The sequence below is a fragment of the Symphalangus syndactylus genome, chromosome 10 (assembly GCF_028878055.3).
Source record: "Symphalangus syndactylus isolate Jambi chromosome 10, NHGRI_mSymSyn1-v2.1_pri, whole genome shotgun sequence".
NCBI lineage: Eukaryota > Metazoa > Chordata > Mammalia > Primates > Hylobatidae > Symphalangus > Symphalangus syndactylus.
Window position 1 is genome coordinate 43,310,114 of NC_072432.2, and position 12,353 is coordinate 43,322,466.

The window sequence follows — 12,353 nt, forward strand, 5'->3', positions numbered from 1 at the left end:
TGAGAAAGCAAAATGTAATGCAAAAAAGTTAGTATCTTCTCCAACTTAAGAGTACAGTAAGTTTTGCTTAGAAATGTAAAGGCAAGGAAATAATTATACAAGAAAATCACATAAACAATAAAATAATTCAGCCAATAGAATAGTTTCAGTAATTCTGAAGCTCCAACTTTATCTTGCTTGTCCTAGAAAAAGTGAAGAAAACTAACTATAGTTGCCATATACAGGTAATACAGATGTGTCAAGTAGCAGGGAAAAAATATTCCTCAGAAGGGTCAAGGATTTCTTCCAAAAATGAAAGAGAACATCACAGTCCCCCAAACAGCATATGCTAGTCAAGACATAGCATCCTTAAGTTGGATCCTATAATAACTGGAAGCAATCCGGTGTCAATGGCAACCCACCAAGAGCGGTTTATGCATGTTATTTAGTGTCACACTATAGATTTTCCTAAGACCCAGTCCAAGTGTGAGCAGAACCTTTCTGGAAATCACAGTCAAAGAGATCTAGAACCCAAATTATCTTTGAGCTGAAAGATCATCTAATCTAGAACATCTCAAACTGTACCTAGAGGTAGGGGCAAACAGGGCAGAGAAGGTTTTATAACCACCTCTCTTCCTACTATTTCACCTCCAACAAGAACACATCTGATTTTATCTAGTCTACAAAAACAGTTTCTGGAAATAAATTCATTTGAATAAAAAGCTTTGGGGCTAAAAAGAATAGCTAATCTAAACTTATTATTATTCAATCTGAGAAACTTAAGTCCAAGAAGGTTCACTCATTTATCAAGTGGAAGTGCCAAAACTTAAACCCAGGGCTCTCGAATTCATTCAGTAATTATGGCATATCTACTGTTAGTTGTTACCTTGAGTAGTCTCTAAACCAGATACACCTCACCAACAAGTAAATCAGAATATCTAAATAGTCCCTTCAATTTCAATATTTCCTTTATTTCCTTTCATAAATCCAAAATTTCAGAGTACATAAGCCTGTTGCATTCACATCCCAACTCTAGGTGGTATGTGACTGTGGGATAGGTACTAAACTCCTGTAAAACTATTTTCTCATCAGCAAATAGGAATAACATTACGCTACCTCTAAAGGAGGTAGCGTGTTAAAATGTTTTCATTTTAAAAACTTCACCATCATGTACATAAAAAATGAAAAGCAGGATATTCTATAGAAGTTACAAAGCAAAATGTCTGACAAAGAAAAACAAAGTATATAAGATAAATTAATTATACATAATGGTATGTTGCATGTTTACAGCATTTTAGAGACCCATGGTGGAAAATAGTCAATGAAATAGCACTTTTGATGTGAGTTCCTTTGGGATATATTAATCTAATGGCAGCAATGGTGAGCACTCTATCCAATTTGGCTCTTCAGAACTCAAAATAAAGAGAAAATTTTAGTACAACCTAAAGAAGAAATGTTGACAATTGTTAAAAGATTGCATAATTTGCGGTCTGAATAGCAAATGATCAATTTAATCTTACAGAGGGTGTAAAGGTATTTTAACATTTATCTAAATAAAGAGTATTAAGGTTGGCTTTATGGATCATACTGTTGATTCTTATTCAGAATAAAAACACAGCAAGTGGTTATCCAGAGATAAAATCTGGCTTTCAGGAGTAATTTTCCACACAGTAAGTCAGTGCATGCTTACTAATATTATTTTATTTAAGATAATTGTAATATATATCATAATTGACATAAAGTTTCTAGAAGTCACACTGATGAAGAAATTACCATCAAGGGTTCCCACATGCTTTAGATTTTGCAATCTTATAACCAACTTATAAAGAACAAAAATAATAGTGCTAGAACATTATCAACAGACTATTGAAATTAATTTCTGTAGTCCGCAAAACCAAACTAATTTTGCACTTTATATACATAATGTTTTATTTGTGGTTTGCTTTATCCATTAAACATTGCTATTGTGTTGACAGCACAAAAGAATGAGAATGACATATAGGCATCTCTCACTCTCTCACACGCACACACATGCCCCACAAGAGGTATCCACGTTACACACACATATAAGAACAGTGCTAGGCCAGGCACAATGGCTCATGCCTGTAATCCCAGCATTTTGGGAGGCCAAGGTGGGAGGACTGCTTGAGCGCAGGGGTTCAATACCAGATGGGGCAACACTGGAAGACCCCCTTCTCTACATAAGAAAAAAGAAATTAAAAGGGTATGGGGCTGCATGCCTGTAATCCCAGCTACTTGGGAGACTGAAGTGGAAGGATGGCTTAAACCCAGGAGGTCAAGGCTACAGTAACTGTGTTGCTGCACTCCAGCCTGGGTGACAGAGCAAGACTCTGCCCCTCCCCAGCCAACAAAAATGGAAAGAAAATATGCTAACAAAATGAGAATTATTATTTTTTTCAGAAAAAAATTTGCTAATCCAAGATTATTTATCTGAAATATTAGGATCTTCTTTTAAAAGATGAACATATTTAGATTACAAAAAAAGGACTCTCTTTTTCTCCATCAACTTCTAAAAAGATACTTCAAAATTCACAAAAATATCAATATGTCATTTCATTTTAACGCTGCAATCCTGCAGTGAAATAGGTTGTATTTATTGATATAATTGGATCTGTGCCCCCACCAAATCTCATTCTGAATTGTAATGCCTAATATTGGAGATGGGGCCTGGTGGGAGGTGAGTGGATCAAGGGCGCAGGTTTCTCTTGAATGGTTTAGCACCATCTTCTTGGTGCTGTCCTCACGATTATGGGTGAGTTCTCATGAGATGTGGTTGTTTAAAAGTGTGGAGTACCTCCCCCCATTCCTCTGTCTTGGTCCTGCTTTCACCATGTGACTGGCCTCCCACTTTGCCTTCCACCACAGATAAAAGCTCCCTGAGGCCTCCCCAAAAGCCAAGCAGATGCCAGAGCCACGTTTCCTGTAGAGCCTGCAGAACTGTGAGCCAATTAAACCTCTTATTTATAAATTACCCAGTCTCAGGCATTTCTTTCTAGCAACGCAAGAACTGAGTAATGCACTTATCTTCCTATAGAATACAGTATTACTATCCTATGCCTCTTGAAGTGTGGCTTTAAGAATTAGTATATGTTCACCTATCAATATTAGCCAAGCTAACAGCACACTCTGAGGTCATATTGTACCTCAAAAATATCCTGTTTCAATCTCTGGAGGAAAGACAGGTTCAAAATGCCAAGCAGATTCCGTGAGGCTGAGAAAAATCAACGTCAAGGCCCAGTGAGGGTGTAGAAGTCTTAATGCTACCACTACAGCTCTTTGTTAAAGTTTAGAAAAAGTTACTTTTATTAGTGTGGGTACATGCAATTCCATGGTTAAAATGGGTAAAAACATACTTCCTTAATCTTTTTGGAGGAAAAAAGATAAGCATACAACTTTGAACATATTATCCCAGGACTAAATGTTCACAGATAACCAGGATGAGTTTGGTCTCCTTGAAAGAACACATAAAAATATTTAGTTAGTTGTATCTTTTTAGCCACTTGGAAAACAATAATTTACCAATGCCAAAGCTTGAAGTGAGCACTCAAATTAATTATGGAGCTATTTGTGATTTGAATTTCTCCCAAAAATGTAATGAAGTGAGTATTCTCTGAAATAGGGGTCACTGTTTAAAATCAGCCAGCATGTGGCATGTTTTGTGGTTCTGCTTATGCTCCTTGCCAGCAACATTACAGCTAACCAGGATTTTTTTAGTGCTCGCTCTTGGTGTGTTTGACAACTCCTCACTCCCACAGTCCTTTAACATGGGGCTTCCCCAGTCAGGGATGCAGATCCCACACTGAGCCCATAAAACAATTAGTGGGAGGCCTTGGCATTGCATTCAAAGACCTTTGCAAAAAGCCAATGTAGCCGGCTGTGTGAAATTTGACGTGTGGGGAGCCCCCATAAAACTCTTTAATGGAAACCGGGGACTTCTTTTGGAAAAGGTTGAGAAACTGAACACTAGCTGTATAATTAATATAATTAATTAACAAGAGACAATAAGCATTTCAATAAAAAGAATCAGAAAGCAATAAAAAAATTCTAGGCAATATTTTCTTTGTAAAAGAAGTTGAAATAACTGTTCTGTATGAAGAGAGATTTCCTTGGAAATGGGAAAAGTAGTTTTGTTTGTAGTTTTAAAAGAATTTGTCAAAATGCCACATAACCAGTATAAAAAGTACAATTAACATCCCTTTTCTTTTTTATTCAATACCTACCATATCCATTTTTAAATACCATATAAAGCAGTGTTTGAAGAATCTCCTCAAAATTATGAACCCAGACAATGAAAACTTGCAAGAAAATACTTTTAACACTAGAGGCACCATAATCCAATAAAAAGGAGAATTATTAATATTCACGAACAATTGAAAGACAATTACTTTCAAACAACAGAATAAAGAATATGACAGAAAAATGACAACACTGTCCCCACTTTTATTCGTCAGTATTTTCCAGAGTAGAAACAAAATGATTTAGGATAATCTCCTAATAGAAAAGCATGACCTTAAATCATCATCTTGGGTATAACATTTTTAGAAAATTTATTTTTCTTGGTAGTTCCCCATTCCCATATCAAGAGCTGGATCATAGAGTTTACCCATAATATAGAAAAGGCTCAGCCTTTGATGAAAAGGGAAGCCCTGGTGTGCAGGAAGAAAGAAGGCCTGCTCCTTGTGGCCACGGGAGAGTATGAGAAGAAAAGACAGATGCAGAGCAAGGAGATCAAGTTTTAGTGACTTCTCAAACTCTACAGTCTGGCTTAAACCATTTCTTGGGTGGGTTGAGGGGGTAGATAAAGGGGGTAGTAATGAGGTGTCTCTGTCAAAATGTCCAGTTTTTAAAATTTACTACTAGTGTAGAAAATATCACATTGTATTCCAAGTAGCAAGGATAAGCATTGGTTCGTGAAGCATTTGTTTGTTAGATGTATATACAAGAGCATCCATGCTGGATTACAGTTTTAAATGTACTTCTTACCATAATTACTAGTCATAAAAGTTTGAGAGCAATTGCTCTAAGAGAAGGCCAACTATCAGCTCAAATCCATATCCTATATGACAAGGGAATATAATGCATTGTGGAAAAGGCTGGTGACAGTTAAATAAACTTAAGGCAGTGCACTTCTGGGTATGCATGACTTGGGTGTGGCTTGCAAGGGATTTAGAACATAACACGGAAAGGTACAGCCATGTTGAAAGAGTTGGTGGGGTAGAAAAGGCCTCGAAACAGGAAGAAGAGATAACATGATGCATTATGTTATAAGATCTTCAACATTAAAGGCAAACAGCTGGGATTGTGGGCTTCAATATAAATACCTACATGTGACCCAAATGACTAGGAAGAATCCATCACTCCTCAGCAGACACATGTTTAAACTTTGTATAAAGCCAGGTTCCCAACAGCAAAAAATAAATAAATAAATAAAATAATGGAGAGAACACTGAATGGACCCACTGACACAGGAGAAGTAAGTTCCCTGTGACAGGTACCAATGCCATATAACAAGAGTAATATAGGCAGGGTTAATCAAAAATAAAGATGAAATAGTTACACTAAAGAGAATTAACTAACCAAAAATAGCTTACTCAGCAGATTGAGTTCAAAAGGAAAAGAAGTTTAAAGATAGAAGCTTCATTTTTTTTTTTTTAAACACAGTGTCTTACTCTGTTGCCCAGGCTGGAAAACTAGAGTGCAGTTATGTAATCACAGCTCACTGCAGCCTCAAACTCCCGGGCTCAAGGGATCCTCCTGTCTCAGTCTCCTGTGTGGTTAGGACTACAGGCATGCGCCACGCTGCCTGGCTAATTTTTTAATTTTTGCAGAGATAGGGCCTTTCTATGTTGCCCAGGCTGGTCTCAAACTCCTAGACTCAAGTGATCTTCACACTTCAGCCTCCAAAAGTGCTGAGTCTACAGGCATGAGTCACTGCACCCATCCAGAAGTTGCATTTCTTTGTAACAATGAATAAAACAATTCTATTGCTACATTTGCCACTTAAAATGAGGATACACATGAGAATAATGAAAATGTATTAATGCACTATGATGTATGTATACTTGTGTGATTTTAATAGAACTGCCTCAAGACTTAAGTCTGAGAAAAATTAGAGAATAAAAACCTTCATTCCATCATAATTTAATTGAAAAAAACTTGTATTTCTTGCTATAAAGAAATACTAGAGACTAGATAATATTAAAAAAAGAGATTTAACTGGCTCACAGTTCTGCCAGCTGTACAAGACCCATGCTCTGTCATCTGACAGGCTTCTGGGGTGGCCTCAAGGAACTTTTACTCATGGCAGAAGGTGAAGCAGGAGCAGGCATGTCACATGGTGCAGCAGGAGAAAGAGAGAGAGGAAAGTGAGGAGGGAAGTGCCACACACTTTTAAATGACCAGATCCCACAAGAACTCACTATCAGGAAGACAGCATCAAGCCATGAGGGGTCAGCCCCCATGATCCAAACTCCCCCCACCAGGTCTCACCTCCAGCACTAACAAGAGTTAGGTGAGGACAAATATCCAAACTATATTATTCCGCCCTGGCCCTTCCCAAATTTCATGTCCTCCTCATATTGCAAAATATAATCATGCCTTCCCAATAGTCTTAACTCATTCCAGCCCTAACTCAAAAATCCACAGTCTGAAGTCTCATCTGAGATAAGGCAAAGCCCTTCCGCCTACGAGCCTGTAAAATCAAACACAAGTTATTTACTTCAAAGATAATATGGGGATACAGGCATTGGGTAAACACTACCATTCTAAAGGGGAGAAATTGGCCAAAAGAAAGAGGCTACAGATCCCACTGAAGTCAGAAACCCAGCAGGGCAGTCATCAAATCTTAAAGCTCCAAAATAATCTCCTTTGACTCCATTTCTCACATCCAGGGCACACTGCTGCAAGAGGTGGGCTCTCGAGGCCTTGGGAAGCTCCACCCCTGTGGCTTTACAGGGTTCAGCCCCCATGGCTGCTCTCACAGGTTGAAGTTAAATGCCTCTGGTTTTTCCAGGCACAGGGTGCAAGCTGCCAGTGGATCTACCATTCCATGGTCTGGAGGAGAGCAGCCCCCGTCTTACAGTCTCACTAGACAGTGCCCCACTGGGAATGCTGTGTGGGGGCTCCAGCCTCAGATTTCCCCTCAGCACCATCCTAACAGTGGTTCTCTGTAAGGGTTCCACTCCTGTAGCAGGCCTCTGCCCGGACATCCAGGCTTTCTCATACATCCTCTGAAATACAGGCAGAGGCTGCCAAGCATTCTTCACTCTTTCATTCTGAGCACCTACAGGCTTAACACCACATGGAAGCAGCCAAGGCTTATGGCTTGCATTCTCCAAAGTGGCAGCCCAAGCTGTACCTAGGCCCCTTTGAGGCATGGCTGCCAGACCAGCCAGGATATAGGCAGCAATGTCCCAAGGCTGCACAGAGCAGCAGGTCCCGGGGCCTGTCCCACGAAACCATTCTTCCCTCCCAGGCCCCTGAGCCTGTGATGGCCAGGGCTGGGGCTAGGGTCTCTGAAATGCCTTAGAGGCCTTTCCCCACTATCTTGGATATGGGCACTTGGCTTTTTTGTTATGCAAATTTCTCTCACAAGTGGTTGCTATGCAGCCTGCTTGAATTCTTCTTCCAGATAAGCTTTTACTTTCTCTGCTACATGGCTAAGCTACAAATTTTCCAAACTTTTATGCTCTGCTTCCTGTTTAACTATAAATTCCAACTTTAAGTCATTTCTTTGCTCCTGCATCTGAGTGTATGTTGTTAAAAGCAGCCAGGCCACATGGTGAACACTTTGCTGCTTAGAAATTTCTACTTTCAGATACCCTAGGTCATCACTCCTAAGTTCAAACTTCCACAGTTCCCTAGGGCATGAATAGAATGCAGCCAAGTTCTTTGCTAAGGCATAACACACATGACCTTTGGTCCAGTTCCCAATAAGTTCCTCATTTCCATTTGAGACCTCAGCAGCCTGGCCTTCACTGTACATATCACTACCGGCATTTTGGTCACCATCATTTAACTAGTCTCTAAGAAATCCCAAATTTTCCTTCATTTTCCTATCTTCTTCCGAGTCCTCCAAATTCTTCCAACCTCTGCCCCTTACCCAGTTCCAAAGCTGCTTCCACATTTTCAGTTATCTTTTAGTAATGCCTAACTCCTCAGTACAAATTCTCTGTATTGGGCTGTTCCTGCATTGCAATAAAGAAATATTTAAGACTGGGTAATTTACAAAGAAAAGAGGTTTAACCGGCTCATGGTCCTGCAGGCTATACAGAAAGTATGGGTCTGGAATTTGCTTGACTTCTTGGGAGGCCTCAGGGAGCTTTTACTGATGGCAAAAGGCAAAATGGGAGCAAGCATGTCACATGTCACATGCCAAAAGTAGGAAGAGGCTGAGAAAGGAGGTGCCACACACTTTTAAATGACCAGATCTCCCGAGCACTCACTATTGTGAAGACAGCATCAAGCCATGAGGGATCTGACCCCATGACTGAACACCTCCCACCAGGCCCAGCCTCCAGCATTGGGGATTACAATTCAACATGAGATTTGGGCAGAAACAAATATCCAAACTATATTAAAGCTTTTGTTATTATTTGTGGAATTATTGGTAGGATGACCAAACGTGATTGTACATACACACAAACAAGTGGCAACCATGAAGGGCTAGAAATAATCAAATAAATCATACCCAAAAATTGGTATTTTCATGTATATCATTCCTTTATAGTAATATCTTCATTATGTTAATTAAATGTCTTGATTTCAAAAATATTTTTAAAGAGGAAGTATTATTACAGAAAAGATGAAACAATTGAACACTTTTGTTCAAATTATGTTTAAAATAATTTGAGAATTATATTTAACAACTTGGCCCAAACTAGAAAAGTCAACTTATGTGTGCTGTTATGTAAGCATGGGAGGAGGGGTAAGAATTGGTTCAGAGAGAGTGATTCCAAATGGTTTTGATAAGTATCTGTTTCCCTGCAGGTATTAAAACTTCAATGGCTTTTTCAAAACAAGATTCAAATAACTCATGTTCTTTCCAGGTTGTGGTTTTAGTTAATCATAAAAAAAAAGAAGAAAAAAATGTAAGGGCAGCTAGAAATAATCAATGGTAATGAAAGATGAGTGATCAAATATTCAGCTTTAAAGATTTCAAAGCATGGAAAGGTGATTTAATCTGTGATAACACCTTTAATGTCACACATGCAAAATTCAAGGCATTTATTATTGGTACCTGTCAAGGTTGAGGAGGTCATATACATTTTTTTAAATAATGGGATAAATCATCTTTAACCATTTTCAAATGACCTTCTATAGCAAACCTGCAAATTCTGAATGATCAAAATTTTCCTGAGGTATTGCATGATCATCAGCTTTATTATGTACCATAACAAGTGAGTTTCACATAAGGTATTACTACTTAAATGTATGCATATTATGGCATTCATATTAATAGCTTACAATTCTAACAGGAGAGAGAGTTTTTGACTACTTAGTCAAAATGAGATGAAATGTTTTCACATAATCTATATGGTCTCACAGTCCCCTATTCTCCAGTGACCACCTTTATGTCAGTCACCCATTTCCCTAATTGGCTCCTGAATATTATGATCACCGCCAAATATTTATCTCAAAATTTACTTATCCAACTATCATAAAGAAATCACTACCCTCTCTCCTCCCAGCCTACTCATTCAACTGTATCCACTAAAACCATTCTTTGACTTCATTAGAACCTTAAGTTCAGTGATTCCTCAACTCCCTCAGAATCCGTAATTCTTATCCTTCCTTTGCATGCATACTCACCATTAAGCACTGCAGTTCCTCAACTTATTACTGGCCCTCTGATCACTCAATTAATACTCTTTCTAAGTGACTCTTTCTAAGTGACTCACTTTCAGAGTGACTCTGATCACTCAATTAATACTCTTTCATCCTTGTTTATAGCTTCAATTACCAGCTGTCTATGTCCAGCCCAAATCTCTCTTCAAGGCCTATATATTCCCACCCAATATTACAAAACCAAACTCATTTGCTTCACCTGCAATCTGGTCCTTTATCAATGTTCTCTCTCTTAGTGGGTAGGCCTCATCTCTTCAGTTTTACAAGCAAGAAATCTAGAAGGCATCTTTGAGACCACCTAGCTGCAGAACATTTTTTCAAAACAATTGCCAGATCCTGTCCATTTTCTACTCTATCCTTTAAATTTGTCCACTTCTACCCATCTCTATCACAAACTTAAGCTTTTAATGACCTGCCTGTATTAGTGAAATAAACCTCTATAGGTGCTCAGAGCATTTTATCTACCTCCTTCCTATCACTTGTTAGACTTGAAATTTTACATTTTTACCATGATTATTTGAATAATGTCTCTATTTCCATGGGACCTACACTATCCAATAAGATAGCCACCAGCCACGTGTAGCTATTTACATTTAAATGAATTCAAATTAAATAAGAATTCAGTTCCTTAGCAGCATTAGCTAGATTTCAAAAGCTCAATAGCCACACATGGCTAGTGGCTATGATGATGAACAGTACAGATAGACACACAACATTTCCATCATCACAAAAGTTCAACTGAATGATGCTTCACTAAAACATAAACTTTGTGAGAATAGGGATATTATGTCCTTTTGTACCCCTCATCCACCACCTGGCTTATCATAGAGCCTGAAACATTGTAGGCTACACACACACACACACAGATAATTAATTAGTAAGAATAGGCATAAATACAATGGAACAATGACCAGAAATCACCTTCTGAGACTCCACACAGTGCTTGGTATATCTCTTGCCATTCTTTAACAGAGCCTCTGGAGAAAGCAGAGCAAAGTTTAGATATTTAAATCAAATGACAAAGAGGACTGAAAATTTGTGGTTCAAACTATCACACTAAGCATCCTGTTTACCGCAATAGTTTCAATCTTTATAATGATTAACAAAAGGAAGTGACTTTTTCAAAATCAAAAAACTATCAGCAGTGGCAGAAATTCTTAATCTCTTTCCAAGAGTTTTTGCTATTGTTGCTGTTAATCTTAAGACTCATTAACACCACTTAGATAAGGTTATAAGCTAATAATGTAAACCTCACAGCATTTCTTGTTGAAAGAGAGACAAAAAGCAGAAAATATGCTTTATCTCCACTTATGAGCTACACTATACATATATGTTGCCCACTTGAAAATTATTTCATAATAGACTCTTCACTAAAATTTTACTCAAATAAAAAATTACATCAAATATTCAGCAATCAGAGGATTGTGTCACCTCTTCCAAAAGCAATATAAAGCTTAAAATGTATTTAAAAGTTATAATTTCCTGGGAGTTTTAAGAATTTTAAACAATTTTAACAAAAACTGACACTAAAAATTGGCTGGAAAAAAAAAAGCAGCACACCATGACAGCTAGAAATGAAGGACAATCAGAATGATGTACATGAAATAATCCAAGTTTTACATTTAATTCTGCCTCCAACTTACCCTCCCTAAATTTTCTGATCTGTATCTACACAGGAAGAGATAAGGCTAGTTGTAATAACACTCAAATCAGCTGAAGAGAGAAAAGTGCCCTGCTTAAGAGCACATATCAGAATCACCTGTGAGGCTTTCTCAAGCTACCTATTATTCCCATACCCCTCACTCTCTCTGGAGAGTCTAAAAAGCCTTGGCTACACAGGCAGCTGGCTGTGTTGTGGTCACCTTCTATAGAGCTGAACTATTGTTCGGAAAGACCACATTCCCCATCTTCCTCTGCATTTAGGTGGGACCTCCTGGCTGATTCTCACCAAGGAGACATGAGCAAAGGTTATGTATGTCACTTCTAAACTTAGGTAAAAAGCAGATGGACCTTCTCCATTCTCTCTTTCCCCATATCCCACTTTGCTGGGAACACCCAAGGCAACTTTCAAAGCTACTTGATGAAGAAAGTGGAGTGTCTATCAGCTTGAATCTTTGAGCAAAACATGGAGCCAGGCCCACTCCCCTCCAATATAACCTCCACCCACCTCATATCCTCTTATCAGTAAAAAGCTTCCACTTTGTACTTTAATGAGAAAACAGATATTTATTGTGTGCTATGATTTGGCTCTGAGTCCCCACCCAAATCTCATCTTGAATTGTACTCCCATAATTCTCATATGTTGTGGGAGGGACCCGGTGGGAGATCATTGAATCATGGGGGTGCTTTCCCCCATACTGTACTCATGATAGTGAATAAGTCTCACGAGATCTGATGGTTTCCACTTTTGCACCTTCCTCATTCCCTCTTTGTCTGCTGCCATCCATGTAAGACAGGACATGCTCTTCCTTGCCTTCCGCCATGATTGTGAGGCTTCCCTAGCCACA

General features: G+C 38.5%; 1 protein-coding gene across 3 annotated transcripts in view; it reads right to left on the reverse strand.

Annotated features, from left to right (window-relative positions):
* BMPR1B (bone morphogenetic protein receptor type 1B) overlaps window positions 1-12,353 on the reverse strand; it is a 398,805-nt gene that overhangs the window by 232,029 nt on the left and 154,423 nt on the right. The gene's annotated exons all lie outside the window — the stretch shown is intronic.